Below are 12,152 nucleotides of genomic sequence, written 5' to 3'. Positions count from 1 at the left end.
AACGGATGTCAGGGGTTCCGGTTTCTCTGTGGATCTGCGTGTTTCTGACGAACCATGGGGCGTCTAAGATCATCCGCAGGCATTTGTTTTGTATCCTCTGTAGTTTCTGGATGTTAGATTTGGATGTGTGACTCCATGCCGGGGATGCATATGTGATTACAGGTCGAATTACCATCTTATATAATAACAGCTTGTTGCGTTTATCCAATTTCCTGTGGCGATTGATCAGGGGATAGAGTTGGGCTATGGCTCTGGATGTCTTTGTGCCTATGAGCTTGATATGGCTGTTAAAATTTAGCTTTTTGTCTAGCTGTACTCCAAGGTATTTGGCTTCTGCCTGCCATGGTATCTTTTTTCCGAGAAGTTCAATATCATCTTGGATGAAGGCTTTGCGTCTGGTGAAGAGTATAGCTGAGCTTTTGACGGGGTTTACTTGTATCCTCCAGTCGGAGAACCATTTCTCTAGCTTTGTGATAGTATCCTGGAGACGACTGATGGCCAGGTGTGGGCGGAGAGATCTTGTCATTATGGCTGTGTCGTCTGCATATAGGGCTGTGATGATAGTCCTCAGGTTCTGTGGAATGTCAGCCACGTAGATTGTGAAAAGTAAAGGAGCCAAAAGAGATCCCTGAGGTACTCCTGCCAGGATTTTGCGCCTAGTTGAGATGGTGCCATTTATTTTTATCTGCATGGATCTGTCAGTGAGGTATGATTTTATTAGACGGGTAAGGTTTGTTAGTATGTTGGCCTGAATGAGTTTATAGAGTAATCCTTGATGCCATACCTTATCAAAGGCCTTGGCAATATCCAGAAAAACTGCAGCTGTGTGAAGGTTCCAGTTGTATCCTTGAGTGATATGCTCCACTATTCTGTGTATTTGTTGCACTGTGCTGTGCATACGGCGGAAGCCGAATTGTTTGTTTGGGATTATTCCTAATTGGTCTGATTTTTCTTGTAGTCTTGAAAGGATAATTTTTTCAGCAATCTTTCCCAGGTTGGAGAGCAGGCTTATTGGACGGTAGCTTTGCGGGAGTTGCGGATTGTTTCCTGGCTTTTTTATTGGTATGATGTCTGCTGTTTTCCATGCAGAGGGGAAGTGTTGTATCCTCAATATTGCATTGGTTATGTTAACCAGGTGCATAATAGCCTTTCTAGGAAGTAATTTGATGATTCTGTTAGTAATTCCATCTGGCCCTGGAGCTTTTTTGTTGTTTAGATGTTTTATGATGTTGGTTATTTCAACTGGAGTAGTGGGAGTGATGCTGGCTGGTTTGTCTTCGGACTGATTTAAGGTACGCTTGACCTGCTGGTGGACTTTATATATGTGGGTGATGTTTATATTATCATATGACGGGCTGCATTGTTTTTCTAGGTTTTCTGCTATTGCTTCTGCTTTTTCTTTATCCGTGTGCGCCGTTCCATGAGCAGTTTGCATGGGCGGTAGGGGATTGTGTTTAGTGCGCAGAATCTTCAGAAATTTCCATATTGTGTGATCTTTCTGGGTTGAGTGATGATAGTTTATTGTCCCAATCCTGGTTCCTGTGGATTTGAAGTGCTTTTCTGACTTGGTTGTTCAACTTGTTCAGAGTTTTCTTGTCCTGTGGGGCTCTTATGTTGTGATATCTTTTCCTGGCTTTGTTTTTTGTTCTGATGAGGTCCATTATGTTTTCTGGGAGCCGACCGGATGGGTGGTTGGTTGCGGTTTTGGTGACTGTTTCTAGTGCTTTTTTAATTTGGCTTGTTAAATTGCTTATTGCTTCATCTATGTCTTCTTCTTTGTGGATGATTGGTACAGGACCAATGTATTCTGGTAGGATTTTAGCTAGCCTATCCCACGATATGAAGGTGTGCTAGTTGATCTTGCGTGCCAAGTTTGATCAGTATTGGGTTGTGGTCGGATGATAGTTCATTGAGCGTCTCTAGTTTGTATTGATAACTGATGTTTCTAAGGATAGCTATGTCAAGTACATCTGATCTGCCATGAGGGCTGTAATGAGTGTGCTCAGTGGGTCCTGCTACCACAACTGAGTTAAGTGTTGAATAGTTGTGTAGTATGCGACCACTTCTGTTGTTGGTGGTGCTGAACCATGCTGTGTGTTTGGCGTTCAAGTCACCTACTATGATGGTGGGGTCTGTGGTGCCGAGGACTGCATCCAGGTCTGTTGTCAGTAGAGGATTGCTTGGTGAGTTGTAGGCAGCAAATATCTTGAGGCTTCCAGCATTTTTTGTGTGGACTTGTATTCCTGTGGTTTCCAGGTTTGTAGTCTGTGGGTTGGATATGACATTGTGGTGGAGGTATGGTTTGATGTAGATGGCAGTGCCTCCCCCTCTGGAGCTGAGTCTATCCGTTCGGTATATTGTGTATCCTCTCACTTTTGGGTTGTTGGCAGGTTTTAGGTGGGTCTCGTTGATCAGCATTATGTCCGGATTGTGTCATTGTGCGAATTCCTGTAGTTCTAATGTCTTGTTGGTGAGGCCATTGGCATTCCAGGCTGCAATTAGAAGCGAGTTAGGTTTTACTTTTGTTTTATTCATAGTTGAGTGCTGTGAGTATGGAATGGGTTCCTTGCAGGAATCTCTTTGTGGAGGATGGAGTTGGGTTTGTTCTGCTGAATTCCTGGAGCATAGTGGCTAGCGAAGAAGTCAGTATTGCTGTGATGTTGGAGCCTATTTGATTGCTTTGTATTGTGTCCTTTGGGCGAGCTGCTTCAGCATAGGTCTTGGTGGAAGGTTGAACCCTTTCCTGACTTTTATGGCTTGGGTTTTGATGGTTTGATGACTGTGCAGCAGAGATGCTTTGATTGGTGGTCCAGATAGGGGGAGGTTGGACGGGTCTTGTAGTTCCGTGATTTCTGGGATGTTGGCTGCATCCTTTATAGTTTGCTGGGTGGGGACCTCCACAGTTGGCACATTTGGCTGGTGTGGTTCTTGCTTTTGTGCATGTAATGGTTTGATGCTTCTCGCCACACTTCAGGCATCTGAACTCGGCTTTACAGAGTCTTTGGGCATGGCCAAACTTTTGGCAACGATGGCATTGCCCTGCTGATGCCCTTTTCCTGAGTGGCTCTGTTGATATTTTAAGTCCACAGACTGCAGTTATGTCATAAATTTGTCTTTGAGTGTTCTGTATCTCAACCAGTACTAATGGCATTGGTTGTTTATCGGATCTGTACATCCGGCTGACTTTGATAGGTGATAGGCCCTGCTGGGTAAGGTCAGCCGCGATCTCCTCGGAGGTAATGCCTTCTGTGACACCTCGCAGTACAACCTTTAGATTTCTTTCGCTGCTTAGTGCGAAGGTGTGGTACTGTAGTTTGTTGTTATCCATCATTTTTGTTATTCCTCTGTAGTCTGTGACTGTTGTTGGTTGAATTTTTACACCTTCGTTGGTGTTTTTGGCCCAGGAGTATCCCATTTGATGTTCTCTTAGGTTTCTTGCAACTGTGGTCCATTTTTCCTTTTCACGGAGAATTACCGGAGGGACCTTTTCCCTTTTTTCCTGGACTGTTTGTGAGGTAGTTTCGTTTTCCACATGATCTTCCTCGATTCGCCGTCTCTTGCCCGTCTGTTCACCTGTGAAGACAGTCTGACTGGGGCTCTCGGGCAGGGAGATGGATGTGTCATTGATCTCTTCCACTTCGCCGTCCATATCATCGGATTCTTCCGGTTGGGTGTACAGGTTTAGGAAACCTGGCCATTCAGTATCAAATTTTTTAAGCAGTAATTTAAACAATTTTAATGCTTGTTCTTTGTTTAGATGCTCTAGCAGATCAGTAATATTATCCATGTCTGCTTTATTTGTTGTTATATCTAGTAGGTAGTGATCGGAAAATTGCTTATGATCGCAATTAGAAATCCCGCAGGTCTTGAGACCTGCCAGCAGAAATTTTGTAGAGGATATTGCAGATGGAAAGGATTGCCAGCAATATCGAGCGATTAGCTAAATGTACAAATCAATATTTTAGAAAATGAAGAACGCTTACCTCTATATATATCATATAATTCACCATCAAAAATACACAACACGAAACACTAACACGCGAGACGCCATCTTCTCCCAACTGTAACTGCTCAAAACCGAAGTACTCAACTATTTCAGGTTACAGTAATTACAGAAATTTCGTTCTTTGTGTTCGGAGATACTAAAGTTGAAGTAATGCAGAAGTCATATATTCATATACGAGTTGCTGAAAGGTGTCACAATGTATTATTAAAATACTCTGGATTAGAGATAGTTCTTGAATATTATTTTCACTTAGTTATACTATTAAATTAAAGATACTAAGCAATTATATGCCTGGTTTAATCCTTTATCTAAGTGTATATAAACAACGTTTGTGCCTTAAATATAATCAGGACAATCATAAACATTGTTTGTTTACACTGGGAAAAAGGATTATACCAAGTATATAATTTCTTGGTATTTTTAATTTTTAGTATAACGATGTGGAAATACTTTCAACAGCTATCTCTAAGTCAGCCATCCTCTTATCCATGCTAATATTCTATAACCCAAACCCATATTTTCGAATTTATGCAATAGTCTAACATGCTGTATTCTGTCAAAAGCCTTATAATAATCCATAGGTATCATGATATATCCATTCCCCTTGTCTAGTTCAAAGGTAACATTGTAAGTAACTCATCCTCATACATCTAAGTCTCTTCATCCAGTGAAACGGTAGCAGAGAGCAATGTTGCATATGCCATGTTGATAGCTTTTATCAAATTGGGCACTCATTCGTTGAACAAGCTCCTTTTCGTCTGTAACCCTCATACCGTCTACATTTAAAAGAGTTATTCTTTATATCAAGAGCATTCGTAATTACCATACCTATCTTTGCATCTTCAGCAAATTGAATAACAATAAACCAAGGACTGATCCTTGAGGCACAGCATTGGTTATGTTCAATCATGCAGATTCACAGACGAATCTACAACTTTTTTGGTTTCTGTCAGTCAGACATCCTCTTATCCAGGCCAACAGTTTATAATCCAATCTCATACACTACAATTTCTACAAGGGTCTTCCGTGATTGTGAAATGTCATAGCAAAATCCAAAAGCATCATGGTGCATCCATTCCCCTTGTCTATTTCACTGGTAACATTGTTATAGAATGTGAGCAAGCTGCTAAAACATGACCTTCGTTAGAAAACTATCCGTCAACTCCCATATTACCTTGAAGAGATTTGAATATATGACTATCAGCAATTAAATTGTTGACATATTCTGTATATCTTTCGCTTTCTCCTTCTGACTTTACTCACTACTTTATCTTGGAATAAGTAGCTAGTATTAATAACTCCTATACCCATATAGAAAGGCTATAATAACTTACTATTAAAATTATTATTATTAGAATTGGTGTATTCTCTATATAATAACTATGTAATAACTGCATACATATGATATTAATTATCTGCTCTGCTGTTTCGAACTCTAACAATAAAGCACGTGTTTTCCTTCCATTGTTTCAGCTTCAAGCGCAAAACATTTCATAACTTCTTTGAGATAACTGCTTTTAAGGCAGTTGATATTGGTTTTTATTGATTGATTGATTTATCTGCTCTTTCCATTCACTGATTTTTATTTTATTAACTGATATATTATTATTAACTGACATATATATATTTTATTAACTATATATTAACTGATATATATATATTTTATTTACTATATATTAACTGATTTATATATATAAATTATTATGTAATATCAAATTCTAGTGAATTCATTGTTTTCTTCAAAATTGCAGGACTGTGATATTAATTGTTATTTAGAGAGACAATTAGTTGAGAATATAAATTGCAAGGTCTGTGAGTATCTTTTTCCATATACTGAAATAAGAGTTAATCAAAGCGGTAAGTTATTATGAGAAATCGATCTCATATTAAAAATTTAGAATCTTAGTTTAAATAAGTATGTAGGGAAGAGATTTTTGAATATGAGAAACTTGTTTTAAAATTTCTTTATTTTCTCTTTTATTTTTGGCATTTTTAAACAGACTTAAAGTTACATTTTGGCTAGAATAGTATCGCATTTATCTGGATAAAACATCGCTTCTGAGATTTTTGTTCGAAGAAATCCACAAGAAGCTATATTTAATATTATTATCTTACTTGTCATCGAGTTCAATGAGGGAAAGTGTCTTGTAGGATTCATTTATGACGAAATACACAAGAATTACATAATCCTAGGAAGCTCAACACCATATAATATAATATAATGATAGGAAATGAATATTATTTGCGGGAGTGAGTGAGAGAGAGAGAGAGAGAGTGTGTGTGTGTGTGATTCAACTTTCCTTACTCTATAAACTAACTGGAAGACAAGAACTTTCGAAATTTCATTTTTTAAGTTATGATTCTGAACACTATTCTAGAATTTCAGGTCGGCTCACTAATCAACACAAGTAGTTACTCTGCATAAAGTAAAAGACTGTTGATTCTCACCATAATATAATAATTCAACTGAAAATCATTGCGCATATCTATCCCATACACGAGACGGTGATAAAATATAGAAATATGCACAGCAAGCAGGAATAGAGTTATTTTCTCGAACATCCCGATCCGAACAACAGATCTGAACGTTTAAAAGCTGAGACTGAGCTCCTTTAAACGAGAAGATGTCCAAATACCGGATACCAATAATCCAATAATCAGTCCCTCTAGAGCTCTGTTATAAAGAACTGGATTAAAAAGTTTTCAAGGATGCCCGGAATCATTTTAAACAATTTTTCTGTTGGATTGATTCGTTCGTTCTCTTAAGAGAATGAAAATTTTATCTCAAAAAAAGAGACAAGGTGGGTAGTGAACATATATAAACAAAGTTGCCTCTTCCTGAATTCTAAATTGTCCTCATTTAAATTTCACTCTCTGATCCGAATATGAATGCTAAAAAGACATACTTTCAGTGAAGATAGCGTCTACTACTTCTCTAAACAATCCATTCTTTTCAAATGCGGCTCAATTCATTCTTTTCAAATGATTCTTGTTCTGCTGCTGGTTGTGCAATTCTTCAAACACATATGTAGTAATATGTTCCCAACCTATTAATTGTCTCTGTTTTTGTTACATTAAATTTCGGCAAAATAATTTAAATCAGTTTAATTTCTAAACCTTTAATGGAATACCTGTAAGAGTTAAATGATATTCATCGTCAATAGAAATCACTAGTCTACAGAGAGACAAAGAGATCGAGAGACAGACAGGCAGACAGAAATAGGATCTGTATATAGTGATAGAGGGACAGATAGAGAGAGAGAGAGAAGAAACAAGAAATGGAGGCTCAAAGTAAGAGAGAGAGAGAGAGAGTGAGAGAGAGAGAGAGAGGGAGGGAGATAAACATAGAGAGAAAGAGAGAGAGAGTGGGGGGCTCAAAGTAATGAGAGATAGACATAGAGAGAGAGAAAAAGAGAGAGAGAGAGAGAGATCGAAGTATGAGAGTGAGAGAGAAAAAACAGAACGAGAGATAGACATAGAGAGAAAGAGAGAAAAGCTCAAAGTATGAGAGAGAGAGAGAGAGGGGACTCAAAGTAATGAGAGATAGACATAGAGAGAGAGAGAGAGAGGATCAAAGTACGAGAGTGAGAGAAAAAAAACAGAACGAGAGATAGACATAGAGAGAGAGAGAGAGGATCAAAATATGAGAGTGAGAGAGAAAAAACAGAACGAGAGATAGACATAGAGAGAAAGAGAGAAAAGCTCAAAGTATGAGAGAGAGAGAGAAAAAGAGAACAAGAGATAAACATAGAGAGAGAGAGAGAGAGAGAGGCTCAAAGTAACGAGAGATAGACATAGAGAGAGAAAAAGAGAGAGAGAGGGAGGGAGAGAGGCTCAAAGTAACGAGAGATAGACATAGAGAGAGAAGGAGAGAGAGAGAGAGAGAGAGAGAGAGAGAGAGAGAGAGAGAGAGAGAGGCTCAAAGTAACGAGAGAGAGAGACATAGAGAGAAAGAGAGAGAGAGAGAGAGAGAGAGAGGCTCAAAGTAACGAGAGAAAGAGAGAGAGAGAAAAAGAGAGAGAGAGAGGCGAGAGAGAGAGAGAAAAAGAGAGAGAGAGAGGCTCAAAGTAACGAGAGAGAGAGGCTCAAAGTAACGAGAGATAGACATAGAGAGAGAAAGAGAGAGAGAGAGAGAGAGAGAGAGAGGCTTAAAGTATGAGAGAGAGATAGGCATAGAGAGAAAGAGAGAGAGGCTCAAAGTACGAGAGAGAGAGAGAGAGAGAAAGTGAACGAGAGATAGACATAGAGAGAGAGAGAGAGAGACTCAAAGTATGAGAGAGATAGAGAGAGAGAGAGAACGAGTGGTAATCAGAGAGCGAATGAGAGAGAGAGAGGGAGAGAAAAAAACAGAACGAGAGATAGACATAAAGAGAAAGAGACGGTCAGCTGCCTCTCTCTGTAAAGTTGCTGTGCTGTCTGGCCTTGTATGTCTGAGGTAGAAGCTGTATATTACCGCTTTTGCAATGATAAAGAAGTAATTGCAGAATGAATGATTATTGGACTCTTGATGGACGAGATTGAAATACTCCTCTTCTGCATGAAGACCACCACTGGTGAGATCTGCCATTTCCCGAGACAAACGAATTAATTGGGTATTGACTGGGCATTCCAAGTAGATATGTGGGATTGGTCGGTAGCAAAACAGGCAGTTATCTGAGACATCCGGGATAAATTTTCGTAATATAGTTGGAGTGGATAATATATTGTTATAATTATATAATGTATAATATAATGTATTATATTAATATAATACATTGTGCCACATTCTCCACTTAATATCTGCGTCCGGTTTGGTGGCTCTTGTGCGGTATGGTAGGTCCCATTGAAATAGTGTTTGGTGGGATGATGTCTAAATCTCGCAGACTTAGAGCGAAATGCTCTAAGTCTGAGAGAGAGACAGAGAGAGAGAGAGAAAGAATTAGAGCGTTTCTCTTCCCCCCATTTCATTTTATTTCGCTTTATAAAGCATCAGGCCAATTTGTGTTATATTTTCCGAGGGTTGTCAATATTCAAACGAGAACATTGGGAATATTCTCAAACGAGAATATTAAGAATACTGGTCACTTGTGCTTTATTGTTAAATTGTTGAATGTTAACCATTTATTTATTTATTAATATGGTTTCCCCAGTTTCCCAACTGTCCCTTAGGACTGGTTGGGCCTCCTAGTGAGGGATTAAGTATCTATTTATTTATGACTGCAAATCCGTGTGTGTGTGTGTGTGTGTGTGTGTGTGTGTGTGTGTGTGTGTGTGTGTGTGTGTGTGTGTGTGTGTGTGTGTGTGTGTGTGTGTGTGTGTGTGTGTGTGTGTGTGTGTGTGTGTGTTCACGGGCCGGTTTGCCTAATATTAACCATTGAGATATACATTATCAGAAAAAGACTTAATGAAAAATTTCAAGAATGAAGTAGACCTGGTTGAGAAAGTTGTGTTAGTTGAGAGGGGAAACATTTTTGCAACATCTTCTTTGCCTAATTCTTCTGATTATTAACATGTAAACATCTGGCATGATCGTACATTAATTAATGTGATATATCCTGAAATATACCACTTTGTATGTATTTCTTTTCTCTTCTTATTTTGTTCTCTTCTTATAAGCTGCCTCCTTTAAGTGTTCTCTCAATCCATATTTGAACTGATCAAATATACGTTTGTAGTGCTTAACAATTTGTTTTTTTATATACATATTCAGAGACAGTTTCCTTACTTCCAGTATACGTTGATGTATCTTCCAAATATTGGGACTAACTGCTCCTGTTTTCAACAAGTCCACAATTAATAATTTATGGACGTATTTTAGCCTGCCACATTGTTAAGAGTGAGAAATTATAATGAAACCTTTTTGCTTTCCCATATAAGTTTGGTCTAATAATTCACTGTTTGTCCACCTTCCAAAATGCCTTTCTACCTGCTAATAGATGTCTCGACTCCAGCGCTTCAACTAAATGAAGAGATCACGAATGTGGGATTCGCCAATTTTTCAGCCTTCATCTTTCATAAACTTTACCAAATGAAATTTAACAGACTGAAAATATTAGCAATTTTATTTTTCGTTATCACTGGACAAATTTTTCTTTAACGTACTACATTTTTGCCGTTTTGCATTTTTTATGGTTCACCGCGATTGAAAATTTCAAAAACAAATATAATCCTATCGAACCGAGCCATTTGTGTGTTGTTACAACCCCGAATAAGGGGTCGTACATACAAGAGTAGTGAGCAAAGGAGTAATAACACAAAGTTGGTATCCAGCTTAATTCATATCGCAATTTTTACTGATGATGATGTCCAATAGAACATCATATATTGATGATGTTCAATAGAACGGTAGGCATGTCATCCTCACTCAGCTACACATTTGACCAAAATTTTAGTTAAGAGCTTGGAAAGAACTCAAAGGAAATCCTAGTATGAGGAATAAACAGCTATTACCCCCCCCCCAACTTAATACGATAGACGACCTCCTTATGTATGATGATGATGTATGATGATGATGCGGTGATGACGCAGAAATCCAATGTAGGATAGGTTTTTCAGTCATACGGTAGCAATAAATTGAAAGTTTGGACCATTCTTCCTGTAGGAATGTAATTAGTTCCTAGGCTGTTCTGAGCAGAAGTCCTTTGACCTCACCGTACGCCCCACTTCATCCCATATACAGTATGTTCAATACAGTTGATATCAGGACTCTGTGGAGGCGCGTCAAGCCTGTGTCGTTCATGTTCACAAACCAAGTAGTTCAACAGCAGCCTTATGACACGATACATTGTCTTGCTGAAAGAGACAATGGTCCACACCCATACCCGTCCATATGCTCGGTTGCAGGTGTATCGTTATTCGTAGCTCATGCTTTCACGTCCAATGTACACGCTCTTTACACCATTGAAGACGAGACTGCATATTTGTTCAAGTAATGTGGAGCATGCATATTGTGGTCTTATCATGGAAACTCATGTTATGAGCTTCAATTCTGAATGTTTTTGTGAAGATTCGAGTTCCAGTGGATGCCCGAAACTCCTTATTCAACGTGCCGGCCTACGAATGGTGGTGTATATATATTATCCTTTTAACCACTTAAGTTTCGGTGATTGTGTTGGAACGTCCACTAAGGGTAAAACTTGCAGTATACTTCCTGCGATCCATTTCAGTATGAAATTCACTGAATATTGACGCAATATGGCCTAATTTTCAGCAAATTGTCAACTGTGGCCCTACAACATGAAAACCTATCATTCAAACTCCGTCAGTTCCGTTCTCGCACCCATTTCACCAGACACATTTGCACTGACTTGGAGTATCATATTCATCTAATTTATACAAGCTAGAAACACGGCACTCTTCACACGCACGATGCAGCTTGCCCATAGGGATGTCCATTTACTTCCTTCCAATCAGCGTATTTAGCACTAGCTTTCAATAGATCAGGGGTTCCTCAACCTTTTCCAGTGGCGTACCACTATATTTAATTCAATATATTAGATGTACCAGCAAGCAAATCTGTTTTCTTACCACCCGGCAGTGGTTCACGTACCACCAGTGGTACGTGATATACTGTATATGCAATAGATGAATCGGTTAGTTCTCCCAGACAGTCCATAGAATAGATCCGAGTATTTATACAAAGAGCTCTTTCTTCTAGCGTTCTGCGTGAGAGTCAATCTGAGGACACTGATTGGTTAAGTGACTATCATTCCAATAGATTCATCTTTTCCTTTTGCGATTTCGTTCTACCTTATGTACTACCTATTGCTGTACACTGTCCTTGGTCAGAAGGTATACGGGTAGTGTCATCGGCACATTACTAAAATGGAATACAAGCATCAAGGATCCTGTTAATAAGAAAGGACTAAGAGACAGGAGTGTTTATGAAGGGTACCTAGTTGATGATTCCTTGCGTGATGACGGCGTCTTGTCTGCCTGCGCTGAAGAGGGTGGTCAACGGGTGCTGAGAAAAGACCACGAACTAAAGAAACATTAAATTATTATGGGTAGTCTAAATCTGTGAAAGAGAAATTAGAGGGTGAGAATAAACAGAAATTATAGCATAATACAGAATATTTCTTTCCGTAACTTAGCATACACAAGACTGGCGGGTGCATACCTTATTTTGAATTTTGTGTCATTTTCAATGCTAAGGAATCGACGTAAG

The sequence above is a fragment of the Typopeltis vanoorti genome, chromosome 6, assembly GCF_054136105.1.
Source record: "Typopeltis vanoorti isolate ZY-2024b chromosome 6, IOZ_Tvanoo_1.0, whole genome shotgun sequence".
NCBI classification, from domain to species: Eukaryota; Metazoa; Arthropoda; class Arachnida; order Uropygi; family Thelyphonidae; genus Typopeltis; species Typopeltis vanoorti.
This window is presented reverse-complemented; position numbering follows the sequence as displayed.